Source organism: Phodopus roborovskii, unplaced genomic scaffold, assembly GCF_943737965.1.
Source record: "Phodopus roborovskii unplaced genomic scaffold, PHOROB, whole genome shotgun sequence".
NCBI lineage: Eukaryota > Metazoa > Chordata > Mammalia > Rodentia > Cricetidae > Phodopus > Phodopus roborovskii.
The window spans coordinates 3,335,786-3,352,166 of NW_026126447.1; positions in this window are offsets into that span (position 1 = coordinate 3,335,786).

The window sequence follows — 16,381 nt, forward strand, 5'->3', positions numbered from 1 at the left end:
AGGCTTCTGCCGCCAACACCCGCTACAATATGTTTCTTAATGGTGATTTAGGTATGAAGGATTCAACAGTTTGTATGATAACTTAGATTGAAATTTAAGCTATTTTCTCACTCACTTGAGTTTCAATATGCTTCCTTGAGTGGGTGAGAAATAAGTGGATATGGAGCTAATTGAGTGGCAATTTCATATAACCTTATGAAACATCCTAAGAGTGTTGCATGTTAGTACTGAGAACTCATGATATAGTCAGTTAAGGGAGTTGCATAACTTTAAAGAAAATTATTCCATTTACATGTAGATTAAAATCCCAATGGATCTACTAACTAGTAGGCAAAATTTGTCTGAAATATTTTTGATGTCCTTTTTACAAGAAAATAATAAGAGAAGATAAGTTTTAAACAAGAGATCTTAAATGCCTTGAGTCATTGAATATTTAGAATGTTTTTTGGGCAGATTAACACTAATTTCACAAAATTATTCAGAACAAATCAAAATTCTAGACAGAGAGTTAGAAAGAATCTCATTGGGTCATTGCTCTTGCTCTTTAAAAGGTTGCTTGTTAAATATAACTGACTTTATTGTTCCCAAATAGAAAAGTGTGTAACATGTATAACACAATGACTAATATCTTGATGCAAGTATGGTATTAGAATATAAGAAAAAAAATATTTAAGATGTGCTACTGTAGATTGTTATTTTTAGTGGCATGTTATAGTGAATTTTGTTTGAAGGAATATAAGAATATCTGATGATCATTAGAGAGTGATGACTAATAAAGTGGGCATTTTTTCAGTGCAATATCTGTGTAGGTGAAATTCAAAGTGCATATATAAGTATATGTATGTATGTATGTATGTATGTATGATTCAGTGACTTTCATCTCTCTCCTCTAAATGTAATTGCTGTTAGAAGTTCTGCAGAGCAATAAAATTTTTTTCCTGTTTCATTGTTTCTTTTCCTTTTTATTATTATTATTATTTTTATTTTACATATCAATCCCAGTTCCTTCTCCCTCTCTTCCTCCCTTTTTCCCTCTCTCCCACTCTCCCATGTGCCCCGACCACCCACCGCCTATCCCTCCCCTCTCCACATGTAGGGTGATGCCTTCCTGGAGGGGTCATATAAATCTGTCAAGTCATTTGGAGTAGGGACTATGACTTCTCTCCTGTCTCTAGGAGAGAGTTAAGGGAGTATCCCTCCATAGGGAATGTGCTCCCAAAGTCCTTTTGTGCACCAGGGATATATCCTGGTTTCACTGTCCGAGGTCCCTTAGTCTGCTCAGGCCTCATAGCTGAGACCCATGTTCAGGGAGTCTGAGACAGACGGATGCTGGATTCCCAGCTATCAGTCTGGGGGCCCATTAGCTCCTCCTTGTTCAGGTCAGCTGTCTCTATGTGTTTCTATATCCTGGCATCTCAGAATTGTTTTGATTTGCATTTCCCTGATAGCTAAGGATGTTGAGTACTTTAATAAGTGTTTTTCAGCCTTTTTGATTTCCTCTATTGAGAATTCTCTATTCAGTTCTGTACCCCATTTTTTAAATAGGATTATTTGGTGTTTTGGTGACTAGTTTCTTGAGTTTTTGTACATTTTGGAGATCAGCCCCCTGCCAGATGTAGGATTGGTGAAGATATTTTCCCAGTCTGAGAGCTTCTGTTTTCTTGTCAACCGTGTCCTTTGCCTTACAGAAGCTTCTCAATTTGAGGAAGTCAACCAATAAAAGCCCAGGGCCAGATGGCTTCAGTGCAGAATTCTACCAGAAATTCAAGGAAGAGCTAATACCAATACTCCTCAAATTGATGCAACAATACTCAATAAAATAAGCAATAAATCTTTAACTGCAAGAAGAGAAGTGGTAAAAAGCATTTCACGGCTCAGACATATGGTGTCAGCAATTTGATGTATGCATTGCAACAAGTCAGTTCACTATGTCTATAGGATGTCTATGAAACTTTTGATAACCAAATACTGATTTCCCCTGTTTTGTTTCACATCTAATATGTATTTACTGTATAGAGTCCATCATGCCTGATTTTAAGATAAATATTTTATATTAAATTGTAAGCATCCTTAGATGAAAGCTACACTTTTGTTTTCTGTTTCAATGTCAACATTGATATTATGCAACATAGTGGAATGATATTATTATGTAGGATATAAGGTGACTTATCTGGAGAATGTAAGTGAATGCCATCTTACGTTTAATAAGTTTCACTGGCATTGTATGATAAACATGTGTAACTCACTCACTTCATTCTGCTTCACTATCTCCTGATACTCTGAAATTGAAAAAAAATATGTTCTAATCACAAATTTAAATATTAATTGAAACAATGCCTCTCTTTGTCATGATGGGAAACAAAACCTTGTAAATCATGTGCTTGAAATAGCATTCAGAGGATAACATAGCAGAGGTACAGAAGTATTTTCCATGTAGCTGTCAATTCATACACAATGAGGGGAGGAGTTTTCTAGGGCCACTGAGTCAAATATGTTTTAAAGAATCAGTGAAGTTTTACATTTAGATGAGTTTTTACTGTTAAATCATTTTTCAAGTAACAGACCAAAGAGCTTTATGAGCCAAATTTAATAATGAGAAGATAATGAGTAATGTGACCATTATATTCACACTATTGAATTTTAGAGGCTGCTGAGTGTGTGTCGTGTGTGTGTGTGTGTGTGCAGACCATTAAGGAAGGCCCAATTCCTGTATTAAATAAACCCAGGAGATTTATTGCTACCTTGTGTAAATAATAGGCATGAGGAACAGAACCTCTTCCACAGGTTATGAGGGATGCTATTTCAACTTATTTTTAAAAATATAAATACAAGTTCTGAAAGTACAACATGTACTGGTCTCTTGGAAACACAGAAAGGAACATTTTTGACAGTGACTACTGAGTGGAGACCATCTTCGTTCCATCTATAGGAACTGAAACGACAACTCAATAAATATTTGCAGAAAGTACAAAAACATACATTAAGGACTATTGCATTCTGTGGCCATAAAGTTGCTCACTTATCCACCAGACCAAAACTTAATTATCTTCCAAGGCCTGGATCCAAAATTGCATTTCTTCTTTTAGCACAGTGGGAGGAATCAATAAATATCTTCCACATGATGAAAAGAATAATAAAAATGAATGTGAATACCATTATTAAGGCAGCAATGTGTGCCAACTCTTCTAAATAGAGTCACTCTAATGCTTATAGTATCCTTTATAGCATACCTCATTGTCTTCATTCCCCATTTGAGAAAATAGGAGTTCAGAAAGGTAAAACTATACCCATGTTTACTTAGCTAATAATTAACAGGTCCAGAACTGGAAATGGGTTTCATTTAAAGTTAATTTTATTCTCTTTTCTGCTGCTTCTTGTGGAAAAAAAAAGAACAAGCCTGTAATAAACTAATTTAAACAGGCATCATTTGTATTATTGAGCAGTTATGTGGCTATATTAATTGACTGGTCCAAACTATATGGAAAATAGTATCTAATACATATTAATTATGAATATATAATACTGTGTTTTAAGTACTGGGTAATTGATGAGTAGTGTTGAGCTAAATTTTTAGTAAGTGATAAAGGTTAAAACCTTTGGCAAGGAATCCCATCTCAGCAAAAAGTCCAATATTAATATGGTGGCATTTAAAATCTTAAAAGAACATTGAATATATTTGACCTAAGTATTTGATAATGACACTGTTTTCACATTTTGAAAAGGAATAGCCCGAGAAATGGCTCAATATTTATCATTCTTGCTTTCCTCCTGCTCAAAGCAAGTCTCAGTCCTGTCAGAAGTGTCATTGCACATTAGAAAAACTCTTCCATGAATCTGGAAAGCTATCTAAAACTGCATTTGTGTTAGTGTTAAAATAGTATAATTTGTGCAGATCACGTGAAGTCAATGTGAGTGGTTAACTACTCAACATCACACAGTGGGTTTAGAGACAAATTTCCTTTTTACTAATGATAACAGTGAGTATGTGTAGAGCATGCTGGAGCTAGGACACTGCACTACATATGCAAATTTCTACTCACTTGCTTCCTCATCAAAGCATGGCTTGCACACATTACACTTCAAGACTGGCTTAAACAATGCACTCTGGAGTAGGTATAGGGTAGTGTTTGAATAATCTAAATGTTACTGGCTAGCTCTATCAACTCTTAGTAGAGGTCTCTCTGCAGATTACTTTGCAAAACAAGTGTAATATTGGTAGTCCCACAGGTTTTGAGGACTAAGTTAGTTATGAGAATCAACTAAACTAAATTCTAATACAATATTAGTGTGAAATCTATGTGGCTCTGATAAGTATGTTATTATTTTTGAGAACTATGTTGAAAGACAGGAAACAGAAAAAGCAGAAGAAATCCTCCCTGATCCTGGAGGTTACATTGTCAATTGAAAAGCTTGGGAAAATAGTTTCTTGTTGAAAGTATGTAAGTAGCAACCTGTTGAAGCAAGTGGTTTTGAGACATCTGTGTTGACATGACACTCCCCAGGAGAAGCAGAAGTGGACAAGATGTCATGAGCAAATTGGGAGCATGGGGAGGAGGGAAGAGGGAGTTCAAAGAAAAGGAAGGGAACATGAGGGAGCAAGAAGATTGAGTCAGCAAAAGAATAGTGGAGAGCAAGAAAAGAGATACTATAATAGAGGGAGCCATTATAGGTTTGAAGTGAAATTTGGCATAGGAAAATGTCCATCTACAAGGATGACCCCAACTAATAATCTAAGCAATAGTGGAGAGACTAAAATTGATGACTACTTTATATGTCATCCCATCCTAGAGCCTTCTTCCAGTAGATGATGGAAGCAAAAGCAGACAGGCACAGATAAACACTGAGCCAAACTCCTGGAATCCAGTTGCAGATAGAGAGGAATCATGAGCAAAGGTGTCAAGACCAGGCTGTGGAAACCCACAGAAACAAGTGACCTGGTTAAAGTGGAGCTCATGGACACCAGACTGCTAACTGAGACAGCAGCATAGGACCAATCCAGACCCCATGAATGTGGGCATAAGTTAGAAGGTTTAGGCAGTTTATAGGTTTACTGGTAGTGAAGCAGTATTTATCCCTAGTATACTAATGGACTCTGGAGCCCATTCCACATAGAGGGATACTCTCTCAGCCTAGAAACACTGGTGGGAGAGGGGGACAGGGTGAAGCTAGGTCATACTCCAAATGATAGACTATGAAGTTTATCCATGGAAGGCCTCACCCTACCTAGATACCAGAAAGGGAATGGGATAGGTTGTCTGTGGGGAGCAAGGGAGGAGGGGATGGAGAGGGAACTGGGATTAACATATAAAAAAGATTGATATTCATTTCAATTAAAAGAAATAGAAGGAAAAAATTAAAAAAGAAAAGGAGAATTAGTTGATAAGTATAATTTAAATCTGGTTTTTTCATGTAATATCTTGGTATCTCCATCTATAGTGATTAAAAGGTTTGCTGGGTACAGTAGTTTGGGATGGCATACATGATCTCTTAGTGTTGGTAGAATATCTATCCAGGACCTTCTGGCCATCAGAGTTTCCATGGTGAAGGCAGTTGTAATTCTGATAGTTTTGCTTTTAAACAATACTTATCAAATAATCCAGCTCTACAGAAAGTTCTGGAAGGTAAACTCCAACTCAAGTAAGTCAACTATACCCACAAAAACATAGGTAATACATAATCCCACTTTACCAAGAATCAAAAGAATAATGGGGAGGGGGATCCACAAATAATAAAACCACACCCCACACCAACAAATCCAAACAAACATGAATTAACAAGCTATGGTCATTGATATATTTCAATACTGTTATTCTTTTTTTTTTTTTTTTGCAAAGATAGCCTTTATCATGCACAATTCAGTTTTCTAAACACTACAAATTCCTAATGCTTTACCAGTGAATCTCTTAAGTGTGATATCTTTACTATACATGAAGTTGGTAATCACTGTAATAATAGGCAGTCATTTCTTTCATTAGACACTGAATATGCACTAGAAGCAGAATTATAGATAGTAAAGATCTCAACATAAGATTCTAAACTTTTAGTAACTGCTCCCAGTTTTGCTTAGCATCTATTCTTCTCAAGTAGATTAATTAATGAATGAATTAATTAATTTTATATAACCAAGTCCATTTAAAAGAAAACAAACATTTATAGACAATATTTGGGAATTTGGGTGTTGTTCATTCCCAACTACTTCCTGCTGGTAAGGGGTGCTGTCATGGGGGATCCGAAGAAGGTTCAGAAATCCTGGCTATAGTCTGTCAGGCTGCTTTGTCCAGCTGTTTTGAATGTAGGATCACCTGGTACTCTGTTTCAGGCAGTCTGGCTTGATCAAACCACATTAGTCTGGAAGGAATCCACATCTTTTCATTTTCTGTGGAAACAAAAATAGAAATCCTTTTCCCCAGTAACTTGTCCTTGAACTTAAATTTTGGAGTCAAAGCATTATTTTTAATTTAATTTATTATTTTACATGTTGATTCCAGTTCCCTCTCCCTCCCTCTCTCTCTTCCTCCCAACCTCCCTCATTCACTCTCTTTCTCCCTCCCTCCTTCCCTCCCTTTTACCCTCTCTGCCCTCTCACATGCACTCTAACCTTCCTCCCATCCCCCCACCCCAATTCCATATGTAGGGGAATGTCATCCAGTAGGGGTCATGTAGGTCTGACAGGTCATGTGAAGTAGGGACTAGGGCTTCTCTCCTGTCTCTAGATTAAGATCCCCCCTCCATGGGGGATGTGTTTGCAAAGTCCTTTTGTGCACCAGGGATACATCCTGGCTCCACTGTCTGAGGTCCCTTAGACTGCTCAGTCCTTCTGGCTGAGACCCATATTCAGGGGGGCCTGAGTCATTCCCATGCTGGCTTCCCAGCTATCAGTCTGGTGGCCCATTAGCTCCTCCTTGTTCAGGTAAGCTGTCTCTATGTGTTTCTGCCGCCTGGTCTTGTCCTCTCCCTCTGCATCTGAGTTCTACTTCCACTCAGTGTTTATGTATGGGTGTTTGCTCCTGTTTCCAACAGGCATTAGTTGAGGGTTCCATGGATAAGTTAGTTGTTGATCTCACTCAGAGTAAAGAAAGTACAGAAAGCCAAGAATAAAACAATTAAGCAGGTGAAGGAAATGGTTCAAGACATGAAAACTTAAATAGAGAAAATAAAGGCAACACAAACCCAAGCATAACCAACAGAATTAAAGAGACGGAAGAGAGATTCTCAGGCATGGAAGATAAACTAGAAGAAATAGATTCATCGACTAAAGAAAATCCAACAAATCCTTGACAAAAATAATCCAGGAAACATGGGACACCATGAAAAGTCCAAACTTAAGAATAATAGGCACAGAGGAAGGTGAGGAGACCTAGCTCAAAATTGCCAAAAACATATTCAACAAAGTTATAGAGGAAAACTTTCCAAATTTAAAGAAGAACATGCCCATGAAAGTACAGGAAGCATACCGAACACCTAATAGGCTGGACCAAAGAAAAAAGACCCCTCAACATATAATAATCAAAACACCTAGCAAACAGAGTAAAGAAAGAATATTAAGAGCAGTGAAGGAAAAAGGACAGGTAACATATAAAGGCAGACCTATCAAAATTACACCTGACTTCTCCATGGAAACCCTCAATGCTGCTATTCTTAACTCACCTATAAAAAGACACAGGCTAACATAATGGATATAAAAAAAAAGAATATATCCTTCTACTGCATACAAGAAACACACCTGAACTTCAATGACAGATGACGTTACTTCAGAATTAAGGGTGGGGAAAAGTTTTTCTAATTAAATGGGCCTAAGAAAACAAGTGGGTGTAGCAATCTTAATATTTGACAAATTAAACTTTAAACTACATCAATCAAGGAAGTTGAAGAAGGGAATTTCTTATTCATCACAGGAGAAATTCATCAAGACAAAGTCTCAACTCTGAATATCTATGCCCCAAATACAAAGGAATCCCCATTCATAAAAGAAACATTACAAAAACTAAATTCATAAATAAAACCTCGCATTTTTATAGTGGGAGATTTTAACACCTCATTCTCAACACTAGACAGGTCCACCACACCAAAACTTAACAAAGAAACAAAGGAACTAACAGAAATTATGACCCAGTTGGGATTGGCAAAGATCTATAGAACATTCCTGCCAAACATAAAAGAATATACCTTCTTCTCAGCACCACATGGAACCTTCTCTAAAATCAACCACATATTGGCAATATAGTAAACCTCAATAGGTACAAAAAATTGGAATAACCCCCTGTATCTAATCAGACCACCATGCTCTAAAGTTAGAATTCAACAACAACACAAATTGCAAAAACCCCAAAAACTAATGACAATTGAGAAATGCACAATTGCTCCATTCCTGGGTCAAGGAGAGATCAGGGACACAGGAACATAACTATACATAATAAAAGCACTATAGAGTGAACCAATAGCCAACATCAAACTGAATGGAGGGAAGCTTAAGGTGATTCCTCTAAAATCAGGAACAAGACAAGGCTGCCACTCCATATCTTTTCAATATTGTACTTGAAGTTCTTCTAGCTTAAGAATAAGACAACACAATGAGATCAAGGCAATACAAATAGGAAAGGAAGAAGTTAAACTGTAACTATTTGCAGATGATATGATAGTTTATATAAGTGATCCGAAACACTCTACGAGAGAACTCCTACTGCTGATAAACACCATCAGCCAATTAACATGATAGAAGGTTAACTTAAAAAAAAAATCAGGATCCCTACTATATACAGATGATAAAGAGGCAGAGAAAGAAATCAGAGAAACGTCACCATTTACAAGTCACAAACAGCATAAAATATCTTGGGTTAACACTGACCAAACAAAAGAAAGACCTATATAGCAAGAACATTGTATCTTTAATGAAAGGAATTAAAGAAGATACCAGAAAATGGAAAGATCTCCCATGGTCTTGGATAGGTAGGATAAACATAGTGAAAATGGCAATATTGCCAAAAGCAATCTATAGATTCAATGCAATCCCTCTAAAATCCAACACAATTCTTCACTGACCACCTTGAAAGGATAATACTCAACTTTATATGGAAAAACAAAATACCCTCCCTATGGAGTAGAGGGGTATGGGATGGGAGGGTTGTCTGGGGCATGGGAGGGAGAGGGAACTGGGATTAATATGTAAAATAAGAAAAAATAATAAATATATAAAAAAAGAAAAAAATTGAATATGTGAGGTATGGAGCCTGAATACTAGTTAATAATTTGATACAGTTGTTCTCATTAGTCCTATATCACTAATATTAATATAGAAATATTTTTATTCTATCTGGTAAGGCAATAAATATAAAGGTATGCAAATAAAAAATAAGTGTGGCTATTCAGTTCACAAAATGCTCTTTTTGAATTTTTATACACGTATTAAAGACTTTCAGTCATTTTTATTTACATTGCTTTCATCTGTTCTTTTCTTTATGAAGCTCTTCTTCCCAATTGCTGAAAAGGTTCAGATCCTTTTACATATGTGGCCCACTCAGTTCATTTAGCTTTGCATGTCTGAGAATGGGAAGCTGGTTATTTATTGGAATATGGGTTAGTTATCATTGACTATAGCACTAAAAATTTTTACAGGCTTTCTTTCAACTACCACTAACTGTCAGTAATTCCATAGGAAATTGTGGATTCTTTTTATTTAAAAAGTTTTGTAATTTAAATTAGAAATAAGTTCCTTCAACCTCCCACCCTCCCCTGTTCCACCCTCCAACCCCCATCCCATCATCTTTGTGCACCCAGGGAGGCTGAGGCCTTCAATAGGCCTCCTTGAATATTGTCATATCATTTGGAGAGGGCCCAGGCCCTCCCTTATGTGTCTAGGCTGAGGGAGTATCCCTCTATGTGGAATGGGCTCCCAAAGTTCATTCATATGCTAAGGATAAATAATTATTCACTACCAGAGGTTCCATAGACTTCCCAGTCCTTCCAACTAACACCACATTCAGGAAATGTAGGCCGGTCCTATGCTGGTTTCCCAGCTATCAGACTGGAGTCATGAGTTCTTGCTTGTTAAGGTCAGCAATTTCTGTGGGTTTCTCCAACATGGTCTTGACCCCTTTGTTCATCACTCCTCCTTATCTGCAACTGGATTCCAAGAGTTTGGCACAGTGTTTAGCTGTGAGTGTCTGCTTCTGCTCCCATCAACTACTATATGAAGGGTCGTGAAAAAGAAATTGTGGATTCTTGTGAGCCTTCCCCTTTTAATGGTGAAATGTTGATGGTCCCAGTCTTCTGTGTGTCATGTGGACATCAGAAATACAACTGGTATTTGCATTTGCTGTGAGCCCTTAAATACAACTGGTATGTCATATGCAGAAGAGGAAAATTCTTGTTCCTCCATTCTTTCCAATCCTTCTAATAAGATGGTCACTTAGTCATGGATGAGATGGTAATCTGTCCCATTTAACTTGATTATTTTATAATCTGTTCTTTGTATTTTGACTGGTTATAAATCTCTTTATTGATCACCTTCCACAAAAAAGAAGCCTTGGAACAACATTAATATATGTATAGAAATATGAGTGTTTGGAGGGGAGTTTCAGCCATCCATTTAGCAAAATGATAATATTGGTCTATCCTCTATTAACTATTATCTTCCCAGTCACAAAGTTTGACCACATTTATAGTGCAAAGAATGAATGCCCTCCTGTGGAGTGGGTCTAGAATCTAATCAGAAAGCTCATGATTAATCCCCTAAGAGTCAAGCAATTATTTAACTAGTGAGTATATCTTACAAACCCAGTCATTCCTTTTTTTTTTTAATGAAAAGAAGTATGCAGTAAAGATAATTTCTTTTACTTAAAGAACTTGAAATTTTAAACAAAAAGGAAATCTGAGAATGGGAATAAATGGTATCTCATCATATCACTGATGCAAGTACAGTGCTATTTTGGGCACAGCACAGTTATCCAGTTATCCGAGTCTGAGCATCTTATAGCTCCAGCCCTGCTATTTTTGTAGCTAACAACAATCACAACTGAGCAAAATTATTGATGACTTTTCACCCTCAGAAGCATGCACCTTGCTCTCTTAAAGCTGCCTCAATTCCATCTTGATGAAAGAAGGCTCTCTAAAAATGGAAAAATGTAGAACTTACTTGTTTATAGGATATGGGCAATACCTATATTAATGAAAAAGGACTAATGTGAGTAAATTAAAAACAGTACTTAAAATGAATGTTTTTGAATATGTGTGCGTATGTGTGTATGTGTGTGTGTGTGTGTATATGTGTGTGTGTGTGTATGAGGGTGTATGTTTCTTAGCAACACAGGCAGATAGATGTAATAGCAAGTGTTTCATGGGTATAGCCATATCAAAGATCATAATGTGATCTACTTTACACAAACATATATTAAAACTAACATACAGCAGGTTTGATGTTGACATAAGGGAATTAATTGTCTTCATTCTTGGAGAAAGCATCCCATCCATTCATGTTCTGTAGGCATAATCTCTGGAAGAGTAAGTAAACAATGAAAGTCTTCCCAAGAGATTGAAGAGAAATGGATTATTTTAGGATTGTACGTTGTTGTGTGCAGGAAAGTTTAATGGGTTAGGCTCCCTTCAGTAAGAAGAAAAAAAATACCCCAAAACCAATCAATACCAATCAATCTTAGGCATAAATGTGATTTACAAGTTGAAAGATGAGACCATAGTGAGAAGAGAAGAAATTTGAGCATATTAAGTTGGTAAAAGGAAGTTTGTTAAAAGAGGCAGTGAGTGGGCTACTGCATAAGTATATTACTTAGGATATATTCCCTCTCACAAAATACAATTATACAATCTCTAGCAGTATGGAATGAACAGATATAAAATGGGTTATGTCTCTGTTTTAAATGGATAGCAATGAAGTATCCATCTATTAGGGATAATCATTCACTCTAACAGGTTAGCAATGACCAATGCTCTGGTAGCAAAGCAGGAGAAGAGTGTGTAACCACAGACTCAGAATATATGTGTTCCCATCCTAGTCCCATTTTTATTTTTTTTATTTATAATTTTTTTTATTTAATTTTATATAACAAAGTCCAATTAAATGAAAACAAACATTTATACACAATATTTGGGAATTTGGGCGTCGTTCTTTCCAAACTACTTCCTGCTGGTAAGGGGCGCTGTCTTGGGGGATTTGGAGAAGATTCAGATATCCTAGCTGAAGTAGTCTGTAGGGCTGTTTTGTCCAGCTGTTTTGAATGTAGGATCAGCTTGTACTCTGTTTCAGGCGGTCTGGCGTGATCAACCCACATTAGTCTGGAAGGAATCCACATCTTTTCATTTTCTGTGGAAACAAAAATAGAAATCCTTTTCCCCAGTAACTTGTTCTTCAACTTAAATTTTGGAGTCAAAGCATTTTTTGTTAATTTATTATTTTACATGTTGATCCCAGTTCCCTCTCCCTCCCTCCCTCCCCTCCAGCCCTCCCTCCCTCCTTCCCTCCCTTTTACCCTCTCTGCCCTCTCACATGCACTCTAAACACCCTCCCCTCCCATCCCCCACCACAATTCCATATGTAGGGGAATGCCATCCAGTTGGGGTCATGTAGATGTGACAGGTCCTGTGAAGTAGGGACTAGGGCTTCTCTCCTGTCTCTAGAATAAGGCAGTTATCCCTCCATGGGGGATATGTTTGCAAAGTCCTTTTGTGCACCAGGGATACATCCTGGCTCCACTGTCTGAGGTCTCTTAGACTGCTCAGACCTTCTGGCTGAGATCCGTATTCAGGGGGGCCCGAGTCAGTCCCCTGCTGGCTACCCAGCTATCAGTCTAGTGGCCCTTAGCTCCTCCTTGTTCAGGAAAGCTGTCTCTATGTGCTTCTACAGCATGATCTTGTCCTCTCCATCTGCTTCTGGGTTCTAGTGTTTATGTATGGGTGTTTGCTCCTATTTTCAACAGGCATTAGTTGAGGGCTCCATGGATAAGTTAGTTGTTGATCTCACTCTCCGGGAAGGGCATTTATGATAGCCTTTCCACAGAAGCTGAGATTGTTAGTTGGGAGCAGTCTTGTAGTTCTCTCGACCTTTCTTTGTGTTCAACTTTATCTTCAAACCAATATTGGCTCCCTCTTTTATGTTCTCTCTCTCTCTGTCTCTCTCTGTCTCTCTCTCTCTTTCCTATCTTCCATTCCTAACCAGGCTCAATCCTCCTGGTTGCACATGCCTTCCTCTCCTCCCCCTCATTTTCTCCTACTTCTCTCTCCATTCGCTGTCCTCCCCCACTTCACCTGAGCTCTGGGGGACTTGTCCCTTCCCAGTTCTGTGAGGGACATTATATGAATCTCTTAGAATACACCTTGTATCCTAGTTCATCTGTTGATGTGAATTATAGGCTGGTGATCATTTGATCTAGGTCTAAAATCCATATATGAGTGAGTACATACTGTGTTCCTCTTTTTGTAACTAGTCCTGTTTTTAATATTCATTCTGGTAGATGATGGATTACTTCCTTTCTCTGGAGATGATAGATCTAGGGTTATAGGAGGTTTTAAATATATGTGATATTTGTATTGCATATTAGGTCACATAGACTATTTATAAAACCATCTTTACTTAAGACTGTTTAGTTGCCAATGAGCTGGTCTTGAACATAGAGTTATTGGTAACCTTTCCAGGTGCTCCTCGAGAGCATCTGGTTTAAGTGATTCCCTACTTCATTTTCTTTATAAGGATGTTGAGAATGTTAGGGCGAATATTGCTTATTTAAACATCTACTTCCTACATTGTATTGTTTTGTCCCTATCACCTCCTTTGTAGGCTGATTTCTCCTGGGAAAAATTTCTCCTGATAGAATTTGGTCAGTGGATGGAAATTTGCCAACCCCCCCTTCAAAAAAAAAAACCAAAAACTAACCAAACAAAGCAAAGCAAAGCAAAACAAAACAAAAACCAGAGACATGAAATCATCTGTGTTTATAATCGCCAGTCCTGTATCTTGAGGTTTCATCTCTTGCCCATTCACCTTCAGGCATAGATGTGAAAAACATTACCATGCTTAGTATGGTAATGCTTAGTATGAAAACAGAATATAATATGTGAGGTCTCTGGAACTAAATTTTACACCAATGATAGAAGCTTTAGGGCTAGCTCACTAACTTTCCCAGATTTAGTGAGTATACCATTCATTCATTCGCCAGCCTTTTGGCCCACTCAAGGAAGCAATCAGCAGTATGTCAATGCAGCTGAGTCTCAGAGAACAGTGTAAAAATGTCTTGCTGCTCCCTTGGCTGAACAGTGGAGGGAGACAATCATCTAAATTTGCCCTAATAAAATTTGACCACTATGTGCTGGCTTTTATTTTCTGAGAAATATTGCTTTTATGAAAAATATCTGTGAATGGCCCTCACCATAGAAGATTAGATTAAAAGTGCTACAGGGAGATGTGGGTGAGTGGCTTCAGAGTAACAAACTTGGGAAAAGAGAAGGAAAAGGGGAGATTTGAGGCTCAGCAGGAAATGCGTACAATGCTGATTGTATAAATTAATCTACAAACATCAAGTGAGTGAAGGTGTGTGTGTGTGTATGTGTGTGTGTGTGTGTGTGTGTGTGTGTGTGCATTCTGGGTGTGGAAAGGCTGGGATAGAAAAATGATCTGTATACTAGCAAGGCTGTTGGCTCATAGTTTCTATAAAGCTCTAGTCTTTCACAGCAAATGGGCATTTTTTTCATATAAACAATGCACATCCTCTGGGTTTAAATCATCTTTAGATTATTCACGATATGCAATGCAGTGTATATACTTTCTAAACCATTCTTATAATTTAGTAATGAAATAGTAACTAGGGGAGAGTCTGCACATGTTCAGAACCCATGTAATTATTTTTCTGAATCTGTCTAAAATTCTCAGATATGAGCATTATCTGTATGGGTGGCCAACTATGTATTTCAAATTCTTACATCTTGGCTTTGGATAAGAGTGCAGTCTTTGTAAGCAATTATTGTTGTCCTTGCTTTTCTTTATCCTTCCCTGGCTTTTCTTAAGTGAATGTCTTATATCGTATTATTAAACACAGAGTCGTGAGTGCCAAGAGGACAGAGCTATGACAGTTCAATCCAGTAGTCCACATTTTGTCACGCTCTTAGTCTGGTATCTGACCCATTATAACTAGCCAACACATATATTCTTCTGTTTAATCCATATATGATATACTCCATTGTCACTGGTGGTATCTTCTTAAGTTTATCAGTCCCATCCTCGTGATATAATTGCCCGTGTGGTGTCAGATCTCACCTGAATAATGCAAGGTGCTGAGTGTTCCTGTGATGCATTTTGTTCTCAGTACTTGTTTTATGATGGTCTCTCCCCAACATGCGTTTCATCCTCTACTACCTGGAGGACAGTTTTATTTAAGGTAATCACCCATTTCCCTTTTCTTTTGCAAGGAGAAAATGACTCCTACAATTATTGTTGGTTTTTCTACCAGTCTGTGCTAATTATCACAGTCTCTAAACAATTGGCAAAATAACTGCTGATAGAGCAGCTGTTGTAATGCTCCCAGGTAATTCTGCACACTATGGGCAGAGACAATGTTTAACACAATAAACAGTATGAAATGGTGAATAGGTGCAATCCATTTGAGAACACATTCAACAAGCTTCCATTTGTATTTGAATTCTTAAATGTAGTTCCTGTTGATAACATCACTACATTTTTATAGCATTAATTATTAATTATATGATGGACACTCAAAAAATATCCTTGAAATAATTAATGGATCCCCTGCAGGACACCAGACGGTGCAGGCTTTGTTTCTGAACTAATTTGTTTTTGTTTTAATTTCCTTGATTTGTTCAGGAGAGAATTATGACTGAAAGTTGACATGGTCATTTTGAGGAGAATAAATTTATTTGAGTTTGCAAAAGCAGAATTTCCCCATCCCCCCCCCCCATATCCAAGATTTAGTGAGGATGTCAGCAGCCTTTAGAAGGTGGTACCCAAGTTCCCATATCTAGAAAGTGATGCAGTATAACATTCTGGATTCCCAGAGTTGAAAAGCAGTGCAGCTGAGACTATGGTAGCAAGAAGACTTGGGAAAGGAGAGAATGGGCCTGAAAAACAGCTTAGAGGAAAAAGAAGCCTGAGTTTAGTTCCCTATATCCACATAAAAATTTAGTGAGTGATTTTAGTATCAGGAAAGTAACTTTAAATATCAAATATACAAAGAATTTTATTAAATGAATGTACAAGTGGATATTACATATCCACAATTTAATACTGTGTATGGCTTTAAACATATTGGAAGGAGAATACTCATTCCCTCAAGTAGTCTTCTTGCTGCTACGTGTAAGCCATGGCACACACTAAACAGCTAAATGAAAAATAAAATGAAAAGGGAAGAATAACTTTGAGTTGGGA